Genomic DNA, 12,833 nt, shown 5'->3' on the forward strand with positions numbered 1-12,833 from the left:
GAGGATCCAAGGGGCAGAAGAAAGGGGTTGAAGAGGGGCTCAACTCCTGTGCCCAAAGCAAGAGGCAGTTGCACTAGACAAAGTCTGGCTTTTCCTGCTCACAGGGAGAAGCTTGTGTATGATGAGAATACAGATGTGCACATTTCAGGGAAAGGGGAACTATAGGATATTGAAAACGGGTTGGACGTTTAGATGGGGTGCCACAGGCAGACACTTTAATTCACTGTTTACTATCTTTACTCGGGGCTTCTGCTGACAGTGACTTACCTGCAGTCATCTAAGAAAGTGAAACAAAGATTAATCTCTCCTGCACATTCCTTTGTTACGGCTTGTAGCTATTTGTGAAATTCGGAAACCAGCAGAGTGTTCCAACTATGGCCCAGTTAAAGTTTGAAAGAAAAGCGAAAGCTCACTGATTATCTCTTCAAATGTTGGCTCTAGAATGGCACCAAAACAGAAGATGGGGCATGATGAAGGCACCAGGGGTCTACAGAGGCAGCGACTTGTACATAGTAGATGCTCAACAAGGACATGTTGCTGTTATAGCATCCTGGATTTGCAAACTGGCTTAAAGACAGCCTGCTTGCACTTCATTAGCTACTTCAGTCTTTAATCTCGAATTGCCCATTTCCTGCTTGAAGGTCATGTGAAATTCACTTCTCATGGAAACTGGTATTCCACTCTGGTTCTAATTGTTAGAAAGCTCTCCTCTGAGTTGACCTGAAACCTGCCTCAGTGTAGTGTCCATCCACTGTTCCTGGTTCTGCTAAATTTGACTTGAATGAGGGGTGATGGTGCCCAGATGGTTCCGAGAGCCTCAGATGCATTGCTTTCTCGAGTTCTTTGCCTTGGGCTCTCCAGTTCCTTGGGGTGAGTAAGAACGTTGTCCCTTCTACATCAATATGCTCCTCCTCCTGAGGCATCCAACGTTCACATTAACTACACTCCGTTTCCAAGACTCGGAGAGGCATGATTCAAATGCACACGTGACCTCATTCACCCACTCAGCCAGGTGAGCGAACCCACGCCAAAACCACTATTTTTAGTTTCTTGGATATGTAAAACTATAAGAAAAGTATCTGATCTACAAAAAACTAAATTTGTTGCTTTGTTTAGATTTATTTCTTCTAAGTAAATTTAAGTGTCCTTAGTGAGAAATTCAGAAGGTACAAAAGCACAGTAATTTAATTTGAAGTGATTTAAATTCTGGGCATAATAAATCAGATGTTTGAATTAAACGACAACGTGCCAACTTGAATCCTTGAAGGGTGTTGGTAGCTAGTCTTTCTCTCTCCCATGAAGCTCATTCCATTTAAAGATGAAGAGTAAAACCAAGAAAAAAGGAAGCACTTCCAGAGCATACAATGCTAATTTTACATGTAATTAGAACTAACAATTTCTTTTCATTTATAGAACATACTCTGATGACCTTTGAGGCTGGTGGCGGGATGGGACATTAGCTTATAATTATGCTTTGATTTGCACTGAAAAATTGAAATGACTGTTCCTGTCCAATCTCAAAAAGAGCAGAATGTTAAAATATGAAGCATTCCTGCCCTCCCCTGGTATATGTTGGCATAACAGTTCTAGAAAATATCTCAACAAGAAACCAAATTTAAAAAATCATTTTACACACTACAAAGGAACGTTTTCCTTTATGAATTTATATCTAATCTATTTAAAAATCATTATTTCATATGGCTTTTTAAAATTAAAAGTGGTATATAATCTTTTGAAATCTGGATATAAATTAATGAGCCAGAGAATGTAGAAAAAATAATGATGGCTGTGTTAATATCACGCATTTAAAGGACATTTTCAAAGAGCACTTAATACATGTTTTCTCATTTAGTCTCACATTATCCCCAAGAGGAAGCACATCGTTATATTTTGTTTGCTCAACTTCTTAGGTCTGTTGTTGTAGCTCATAATTGATTTCTGGAATGCAAGTTGTAGACATTTCATTTGTATGCCTTTGTGACTCAGTTATGTTTTTCATCTTACAATATAAGCAAAAGACAGGGCCTAAATATATGTAAACAAATGATGAACTCTCGTGTAATAATACTGATCCCCATCCAGAACCGAAGGGACAATGACACATTTTCAATGAAACACAACCCACTTAGGGATTTCCACAATATCGTCTTATCTTTAAAATGAAAAACTTACATCAAAAGGTGAGATAAGTCACCATTTATATTTAATTATGATTTATGATCCACTTAAGCATTGACACCTGCTCCAAATCAGTTTACTTTTTATTTTTGTGTCCAGAAGAGAAAATTGCGTTTATCTGTTGCTTAAGGACTTGAGGGATTACAGAATGATTGCACTACTCTGGTTTATGTCCATGGTTGCACAAGGGGAAATCCAGATGGGGAATATTTGCTTTGGATTTGTGCAAGAAATTTCCAGGGGTTTGTTTATGTTTGTTTCTTCTTCTGTCTTCTGGAAACTTCACATTTTTAGGGTCTACAGCCGTGCTTGCAGGATATCCCTGACTGTACATGTGGGTCATTTCATTAATAAGGTTCACCTGGTAGTACAGTGACTGAATTGGAAAGACTCGTCCTAATTGTACTGCTAAATGAAAACCATTTGCCTCTTATATGTCTTTTTTTATGAAACCCTAAAGTGTTCTCATGTTAAAGTGTTTTATAGCAAGTTGGTTTAGTACTTAATAACTGAAGTCCAGGGCAAAAATGCAAGCCGACTGTCTTTGTCCTCATTGTAGCCTATAGCAACTAACATCCTGTTACTAACACACAGTGAGCTCCTCAAAGGAGGTTTCCACCCGCTAATGCAGCAAACCCAGAAACGTGTACTGAAAGCCTATTGTGAACCAGTCACTCTGCTGGCAGAGTGTACACTGGGGTGGACCAAATGGACGTGGCTTTGCCTTCAAAGACCCCGGTCGTGGAAATAGTTATACAGCAGATAAAGAGACAGACAAATTTAGGATTGGGATAAGTCCCTGGAGGAGAAAGGAAGAGAATTCCTGTTGAGAGAGAAGAACAGGGAGTCGTTGGGCAATCCGTGAAGGCCTCTGTGAGTCCCTATTTCCTCACAAGATGCACTGATTAAAAGACACATTGATATTATACGTTCCCGTAAGAAAAAGATGTGGCTGATTAAACTATAACCCAAAGCTTTCCTTTAATTAGAATCTCTATTTATACTTATCAGAAGATATTATTCTTGGCATATTTAGACATAGATTTTTTTTTAAATCATATGTCACCTTTGGGTGAGCGTAAAAAGGAAAACGTAAGCAAAATAAATTGTTTGAGGGGCCGGCCCTGTGGCCGAGCGGTTAAGTTCGCGCGCTGCGCTGCGGTGGCCCAGGGTTCAGATCCTGGGCGCGGACATGGCACTGCTCGTCAGGTCACCTTGAGGCGGCGTCCCACATGCTACAACTAGAAGGACCCACAACTAAGATATACAACTATGTACGGGGTTGGGGGGGGGGAGGGTTGCGGTTTGGGGAGATAAAGCAGAAAAAATAAAAGATTGGCAACAGTTGTTAGCTCAGCTGCCAATCTTTAAAAAAATAAAATAAAATAAATTGTTTGAAGTAATTCTAAAATTTTCCATGTTCAGAGTTCAGTTGGGAGTGAGTGAAGGAGAAGCAGCAGAAAGACCTGGTGTGGAAAAGGATTGAGAAGCCCTGCTGTTTAGAGAGATGAGACTAGGGCCGTGGGAGTAGGGGACGTGCAGAACAGAGACGCACGGGGAGAAATACCGGAAATGCTGATGAGAATAGCCTGGCAGCTGGCAGAGTGGAAGGAGGCAGGAGAGGGGATGCCTGAAGGAGCCACATCCTGAGAAGTTACCAGGAGATGTGACCCTGGACTGGCATGTGCACTGTTTCTGGCGAGAGAAGAGATACTTTCTTCTTTGAAAGGACAGAAGGAAGAGGAAGTAGGAGCTGAGTCAGGTAGGCTTTTAGATTTGAGATGAGAGGATTACAGGGTTTCAGTGGGAAGTTTTCTAGTCTCTCCATTGAACAGGAGACAAAGACACCAGCTCAAGAGGAGGACTTGCTGGGAGGAGATTATTGGGGGTTTGAGAATTGACAAACATTATCAAATAATCTTTGCAAAAGGACAGAAATGTATCTGACTAGAAATCCTGTAGTTGTGTGGGAGAGTGTTGCAGGCCCGCTGGAGGCTGGGGCTTCTACAATCGGTCCACTTTGGGGCTGGAGGGATCCAGCAACTGTTTCCTATATGGGAGATGCCAGAGTTGTATTTGTTTGTATTTCTCCTGTGTTAGAGTTTGCTCAGCAAAGGTCTTAGGAGAAACCTCAAAGGAGTCACAGCACTTGCAAGGAAATAATTGTAGTAAAATATTGGGCCACACTTTCAGAGCATTCACTATGTGCCAAGCTCTGTTTTAAACACTTTGTATGAATTTGCCCATTCAGCCCTTAAAATAGTACTGTGAGGTAGGAATTATTATTACTGCATCTCCATTTTATAGGTGAGGAAACTAAGACACAGGTAGGTGAAATAACTTGTCCAAGGTCACAAGTAGTAAGTTGGAGAGCCTGGGATCAAAATGTGGCAGGCAGGATCTGGAGGCTGTGTTGGAAACCCCTGCGTGACAGTTCTTCTAATTGTAATGTTCGCCCTGTGATTTCAATGAAATACGGTCATAAATAAGAAAAAGAGGAGACTGGTGGATAGAAAGAAAATTGTAGGGTCAATAAATTCAAGGATTTGATAAATTCCTTATCAGCCATGTTAAGGGTTTGGATTTTCACCTATGTGTGACCAAAAAAATAAAAAAAAATAGTGTTATACAGAAGGAAAGGGTAATTAGACTCATGTCTTTTTGAAAAGTCATGTTGCCACAGTAGATAAGAGATTGAGAACCAGCAAGACTGGAGCACAAAGATCCTTTAGAAGGCTCTTCCAGCATTTCACTACAAAAGTTAGTAGCTTCCTAAGAGACTGATTGTGGGGGTGAAAAACAATAAACACATGGGAGAAACATTTAAGAAGAACTAACAGGACTTTAGGTTTCATCGTGAGGAGGAGGAGTCAAGGAAGAGTCTCAACTTTTTGGATAATTTAACTGGATGTCGGAACCAGCCATCAAGATAGAAACAGAAGTTTAAGGACTGTAAGGGAAAACAGGTTTTCAATTTTGGATATTTTGAGTTTGAGATGCCAAAAGGATATCTAGATGGAGGGCATGAGTTAGGATGTGGCTACATGAATATGAGCACAACGGAAAAACCCAGGCTGAGTTTCAATCGACTTAAAGCTACCAGATTGTTGGTTGTAATTGAAGTCATGGAGGGGATGAGCTCACCGAGGGGCACTGTGCCAGGGGGAGGATTAGGACGGAAACCTGAGATGGGCTGGGGAGACGGAGGAAGCGGGAAAGAAGGCAGAGGAGGACTGGTTAAGAGAGGCAGGAGAGCAATCAGAAGAGTTTGAAGTCGTGGAAGCAATGAGAGGAAACATTTCAAGGAGCAGGGAGTGACCCAGAGCTGCAGAAAGGTCAAGAAAGATAAAGCTGAAAGTGTCCACTGGATTTATTGACAAGGAAGTCATCGGTGACCTCAGTGAGAGGCATTACATTGAAGCAAAAAGATTTCAGGAACGGGAGTGGGAACAGGAAGGTGAAGAGGCAGAGATAGCAAGTATAGACAAGTCTTTGAAAAAGTTAGTTAAAGTGGATGAAAGAGACAGAGCTATAGCTAGTGGGGTCAAGTGTTTATTTTAAGACGGGGGATGAAGAATGTTTAAGTAATGCTTAGAAGAATCCAATACAGAGGAAAAAGCTGAAGATACAAGGAAAAAATCATCAAGAGAGAAAAGTCTCTAAAGATGTCAGGATGGGACAGTGTCCTGAGCAAAGATGGAGAGACAGGGACAGATACATCTTTCATGACAAACAGGGAAAGACTTAACATGTGTGACGTATGTGTTTAGGTATAAGTGGACAGTCATCACTAGTGACAGGAAGTGAAAACGTCTCCTGTGATGGCTTGTCTTTTCTCTGAAACATGAAAGGTGAGGTCATTTGCAGAAAGTAAATGGGTAATAGGAAAGTCAATGATCTAAGAAGAAAAAAGACTATTTGAAATAACCACTGCAGAGAACAGGAGAGAGAAAGCAAAGTTGGCACAGTCGGAATGTTTGTTGTTATTGTTAGACATGCTGTATTTGTCATGGCACCAAGAGGCATCCTTGGGTATTTTCTTCTTCTGATGTTCTCAGCATCCTGGGTAAAAATGTGGAGAAACATTCATCAGGGATGGGATTTTTAATAGGCAAGTGTAATGAAGAGTATCTGGGTTAAGAGTATAGACAACGTGAACAACACAGTGGTTGAAGAGATGAGTCATAGAATTCAAACGAGGTAAGGAAGAAAATGAATTCAGGACAGGCCTGGAGTGGAGCTCCTCTCTGCCTTCAGGTCCTGCTGAAGTCACAAAACATGTACTTAACTGATGTGCTCAAAAAAAAGTGCTCAGCTTGAAAATTGTGATCACAATTTAACTTTCTTCCTGCTTCCCCATCCCTTTGAATTTTATAAGGTAGAGCGCAAACTTGCTGGCCCTGAGTGAAAACTCTTGCACGCCTCTGCCTATTTTGCACACTCATAGGTAAGGGAGACTCCTATAGCCACTTTATGTTCCAAATACAGTTTTGATTCAGTGTTCAGGATACCCGTTCTCATGTGATAATCAAAATCCGAAATTCAAGGGCTGTTACATCTTTGCCCTTCCCTAAGCTTCAGGATGCAATACTCCGGAGATGAAGGGCCTTCTTCCCTCTTCTCTGCTGTCCTCGGTTTATCTCCTCCCACCCCAGAGAGCTTTCCTTCCTCACCCCAGGAGCATATACACACCCATCACTGGGATTGGATCCATTTGATTGACCTCAAACATCCAGTATTTTGATGTTTGTCTACTTGTTTAAGTGTCTGCATTTTCTTTTTATTTTCTTTGCTAATGTCTGTGTAGATTTAGAATGTGTGGCAGAATAATTTATTTAAATAGTAAAAAAAAATATATTCTTTTATGATTTCCTTTGTCCTTTCATTTCCTGCTGATGGCCAGACTTTGCAATATACTCTCTCAAGAAAAACAAAAGTAGCTTGACTCCAACAGCTTTTCTGTCTTCTGTTGGAAACCTTAGTTCTTTGTAGGGATTAACCTAGTGTTCCTTTAGGGGAAGGGCAGAGGAAGAGGGCTTCTGATAGATAGAGTGAAAGGATAAGCTGGAAGGCTGGGACGGGCCCAGAGACTCACAGAGTGATGGAAGAATCCAGAATCCAGATGCTTATGTTTCCAGCCTGAATGAGTTTCCTGTGACTGCTGTGACAAAGTACCACAAACCCGGGGCGCTTGGAACCACTATCTACTAATTTCCCAGAGACTGGGTATTTTCTTTTTTTCAGTGTACAGCCATTCTAACAACAACAACAACAGGCCTAGGAGGAAAATTCATAATATGTAATATTTAGCATGGCTATATTAAAGGAAACTTCCTCAAGGACATCTAGGCTTACTTTCAACCAAGAAGATCTGGGCCTGCCAACAGACTTAATTCTGTCAATTTGACGTGATGACATAAGTTCTCATTGCAGGGATTCATACCAAGTTTCAAGAGATTTTGCAGTTAAATAAATCAATTAACACTTTAGCACACCACCCATCTATTTAATTCTTAGGTACAATATGACCAGTTAACTACCTCCACCAGGACCTTTGGAGCAAAGCATAGCGATCGACTCTACCCTCCTGCTTCCCATTTCCATCATTTCATCTCCTTGTCTCTAGCATTTAAGCACTTCCATATGGCCTCTGTCACTCAGAGCTCATCACTTCTACTAAAATCAAGGTGCCCATTTCAATGGATGCACCTCCCACTGTTCTCCCCAGCTGTAGAGCAGTTAGAGACCAGTTAGTGTTTCCCTCACCTATGCAATTTCGAATATCTTAGTAAGTGAAGTGTCTTCTGGGCCCTATCAGTTGACACAGTAAAGGAGAAGATGAAACGTTTGCATAGAATAATCTACCACAACATTGTCATCTCCCCAAGCCATTAGATTCCTTTCTCCACATTACGCCAGTTCTGGAATTTCAGCCACATTAAATTCAGTACACCATTCAATCGGTGGTTCAGTCATCAAAGCAAACTGTTTTGTCCACTTCCAACTACTTGAACTAATGCACGCAATTTAGATTCTCAGGAAAGTGTACCCCAAACAATGCATTTGGTCTGATCCAACATTATATTGGGTTTGTTGGTCTAACAATCTTAGAATCCATTCCCACGCATGTTCGCCACTTTTCTGCCAATATAAATTAGCATGATTTAGCAAAGATTTGTATGTACAAGTTGTCTCTTCCAAGATAAAACTTTGCAATACTCCCAGCCTGAGTAGGCTGGTGGATGATTGTATTTATGAGTCTGAAGGAAGGAACATTAATGGTAACCCCGTGCAACAGACCTGCCTCTGATGAAATTTCATGTGGGCTTTAAGCAAGGAGAGGCTACTCTCCTCAGACAGCAGAAGAGGGGCACGTCTAATGGCAAGAGAAGACTCAATAGGATTTGCTGTTCAAGATTCTCATTTTCACCCTTCTCCAAAATCTCAGTCCTATTTCTTTCTTTCTTTTTTTTTTTTTTAAAGATTTTTTTATTTTTTCCTTTTTCTCCCCAAAGCGCCCCGGTACATAGTTGTATATTCTTCGTTGTGGGTCCTTCTAGTTGTGGCATGTGGGATGCTGCCTCAGCGTGGTCTGATGAGCAGTGCCATGTCCGCGCCCAGGATTCGAACCAACGAAACACTGGGATGCCTGCAGCGGAGCGCGCGAACTTAACCACTCGGCCACGGGGCCAGCCCCACTCCTATTTCTTTCTAATCCTTCTCCTAGCCCTCTTAAGAAATCTACCAAGGCTGTGAATTCAACTTGTTTTGTAAATATACAACCTGAATAATATAATATTTATTTGGAGTCATTAGCTTTGCTACACTGTGGCTATAAGAAATAAGACATTTTTAAAGCCACTAATTCTCTGACTTACAATTTTCTGACTGTAAACTGAGTTGGGAGTTCAAAGCTCTGTCACATCTTTTTCTTTCTTTAAGATCTCCGTTGTAGTCAGAAATGGAAATCCCAGGCCACAGCCCTTGTGGTCACCATCCGCATACACGTACTGTGGTGTTGAGGTGCAGCAACTGCTCTGTGTGCCAATACGTTTCTTTCAACCAACACTTTATCCCAGACAATGACAGGTGAAAATGTTAATACATATTAATTGTATAATTATATTAATATATACAAAGTTGCTTTTAATAAATACATGTGGGGACTTCCAATTCTAAATGTTAAGCAGATTACTGCAAAAGTTCTCAAAACTTTCATATGCTAAAGTGCAATGTATATGAAGAATCTTTTTCCCCAGACAATCTTATTGAAGTAATGTTCCTCGGGACATTCTTAGGAAATGCGGCTGTAAGCCTTAGCTTCTTGTGTGGCCCCTTTCGACGCACCTGGACTAAAGTCTTGGGGTTTCTTCCTGTATTGTTATTGTATTGCTGAATAACAACTTACCATAAACTTAGCTCCTTAAAAAATTTCCACATCAATTTTCTCACAGTTTCTCTGGTAAGGAGTCCAGGCGTGGCTTAGCTAGGCCCGCTCTTAGTTCTTACAAGGTATCAATCAAGTGTCGGTGAGGGCTGCAGTGCCGTCTGAGGCTCAACTGGAGACCGACTTCCTTCTGTTGGCAGGATTCAGTTCCTTGGGATTGTGAAAGTGAGGGCTCTTGGTTCTTGCTGATTGCTGCCAAAGGCCACTGTCAGCTCCCAGAGATTGCCTTCTGTTCCTGGCCACGTGGGCTTCCCCACACAGGCAACTCACAACATGCAACTCGCTTCTTCAGAGCTGGCATGGGAGTGAGGAACTCAAACGAGACGGTCACTACCATGTGTAATCACAAATACATAAGCACATTGTCCCTATTCTGTGTTTAGAAGCAAATTGCAGAACCCCCAACCCCAACATATACATACTCAAGGGAGAGGATTCCCCAAAACAGTGGAAAGGGAGACAGGGATCACATCTGACTACCTTGAGAGTATTCCTGCCACACTTCCATTTTTGGAATGGGCCTTTGTTTCTACCTGCTCACAGTCTATTAATTACCTCACTTGGAGGAAGTGGTCAGGTTTATCCGCATTACATTGGCCAGATTGTCAACTTTCCGCTTTCTGTTGCTTGGCAACTTCAGAGGAAAAATACAACTAGATGTTACTCCATCATAGCCAACTCAACAAACCAGGTTTTCTTATCTTTCCTTTGTGCTGTGTTCCATTATCTGCTCTCTACCATCAAGAAAGTTCCTGCTTCAGGTCTCGATGCATAAAGGTCCTAGGGAGTCTTGAGAATAGGACATGAGTCAAGAATTGGGACATGGAGACGTCATGGGGAAATTCAGGCCACATGAAATTTTGCAGCACTCAGCCACAGGAACTCTCCAATGGAATCCAGAGGCCATTTTCCTTTGTGGCCAAGCTGGTGCTCTCTTCATGTGGAAATATTAGCAGCTATCAATATTCCGCTTTTTAAAAAATATTTCCAGGAATTATCCACTCTGGTATAATGTGACGCCACATTTTTAAATTCAAGGACAGCTTCTCTCAAGCTGTTTCTAAATGACTTCTTCCTGCCATCATGTGTTAGTGCCCAGGAAATATAATTTTTAATATTAAGCAAATGTAATTGTTAGGGTGACTCAGATGCCAGAAATATATAGAGGACATACCAAAGCCAAACAAAGATGACTTGGGGGCATTCATGCTTTTCAATATCTCTTTTTTTCCCATTAGCATGGGTAGTTAACAGTTAATTGAAACTTCAAAGTGGCACTTGTACAAAAAGGCCGCCCAACTCATAAAATTCAATAGCGATTGTGGTGTTCCCTACTTTGAAAATATCCTCTTAACTAATTTGCTTTATCATCTTTCCAAGATGTGTCCCTTCTGATTTGAGCAACCTGGAACAAAGTGGCCCATTTGGCTCAGTCTAGTATTTCTTTTGGCACGTAATCTCATAACATAGCAGTACAATTGACTTTACATTCACTGTAGAAAAATTGCCCTGCCAACATTTGCTAATAACACTATCTTTCTTTACCTCTGGGCAGCTATTATTCTCTAGGTAGAACCAGGAACATAAGAGATGTTCATTATTTTTTATAAACTTGTTTTTTATCTAAAACTATTTTCTAAATCAAGGAATTCTTGAACTTTTAGAAAAAGAACTGGTTATGATCCAAAGTTGATATTAGAGTAATTTGGCTGGGTTATTTAATGTTTTTTCCCATGGATGCAATGATATAAATTGTGGTTAGATTGAGTAGGTTATTCACTTCTCAGCTCGTGATTGTGTTGATGTTTTGGCCTAACTCCAGACTCACAAATAAGTCTTTATGATTTCATAATATCCTTACAGTTTTTTATTTTCGTATTCCATTTCCTTAAAGTGGTAAATTGCTATGGTAATGCTTCAGTTTTGGTACTGTTTTCTGTCTGTTGTTTGAGACTGCTAGTAGCAATGCCAACTTGTGTTTATTAGAACTACAACTCCATTTTTTTAAAATAATGCTTTACTACCTAACCTAACTAGTGTAATTCCGAAGACATGAGCCAAATATTTATGATAACAAATATTGAGGGACAAAAGTATGAATTTCAGGGGATAGTCCTTGAAAATGGACCATAAAATTAGGTAAAGTTGTTTTAGGTTTTGAATAAGATTGATTGCTTTATGTATAGAGCAGTCGCCCCATGACTCAAAATGGTATTGACTTGTTTTTTTAATGAATATGGACACCAGTTCCATTGTACAACATATCTATCCCAAGTATTTCAGAGTTTTATGATAGATTTTTCATCAAGATATTAAGAAGTAAAATTTTATGCGAAGAAAACAATAAATGATGGCTGTCAGAATTAGGTCAATTATTGTATTTCTTCCAAATTAGTTTCCTTGCCTGAGGAAAATAAAGCAAAAATAAAGCAAAGCAAAAAAAAATTTAAAAACATTTCAAAAACATCTTCCATCCTAAAATTCATCTTCTTTCTCTAGTGCTTGTTTATTTCACTTGTAGCTGTTGAGCAAATGATTTTAATTACGATACAACTATGGCTTCTTAAACCATATTTCTGAATCTGGGTCCAGGGGTGAGAGAATGAAGAGTTCATATTTTAATTACAAGAAACTTCCAAACAAAATTCTTTCAAAATTCCTTCAAATATAATGTTTATCAGTAAATAATGCTATTTTTTCAATGTCAATATATCAATATTATTCTCTCAATATCAATAAATGATGCCAAAGGATTGACTACATATATTTTTTAAAATTCTTTCTTGGAAAAATAGAGAAAGACATCGAGAGCAATAACATTATTTCCAACATTTTTGGCATTTCTCTATAAGTGAGAGCCCATTCAGTTTCCTTTCATGGGGTCATAATCTAGTCAAGGGCAGGAGCTCTCAAAAAGAGATGTTTTTGTCACTCAGGGGATATTTGCCCCTCAGGGCAATATCTGAAAATGTTTTTTATTGTCACAACACAACGAGAGAGTACTACTGGTATCTAGTGGGCTGAGGCTAGAGATGTTGCTAAACATTCTACAAGGCACAGAAGAGTCCCCACAACAGAAAATTATTGACCCCAGAATGTCAATAGTACTAAAGTCAGGAAACACCTAGAGGCATTATTCATGAAGAGGAGCCACAGGGGCACTTTTCTTTGTTATATGAGGTATTATTAAACCTAGTGATGGTGAAAA

Source organism: Equus przewalskii, chromosome 16 (assembly GCF_037783145.1).
Source record: "Equus przewalskii isolate Varuska chromosome 16, EquPr2, whole genome shotgun sequence".
In the NCBI taxonomy this organism is placed as follows: Eukaryota; Metazoa; Chordata; class Mammalia; order Perissodactyla; family Equidae; genus Equus; species Equus przewalskii.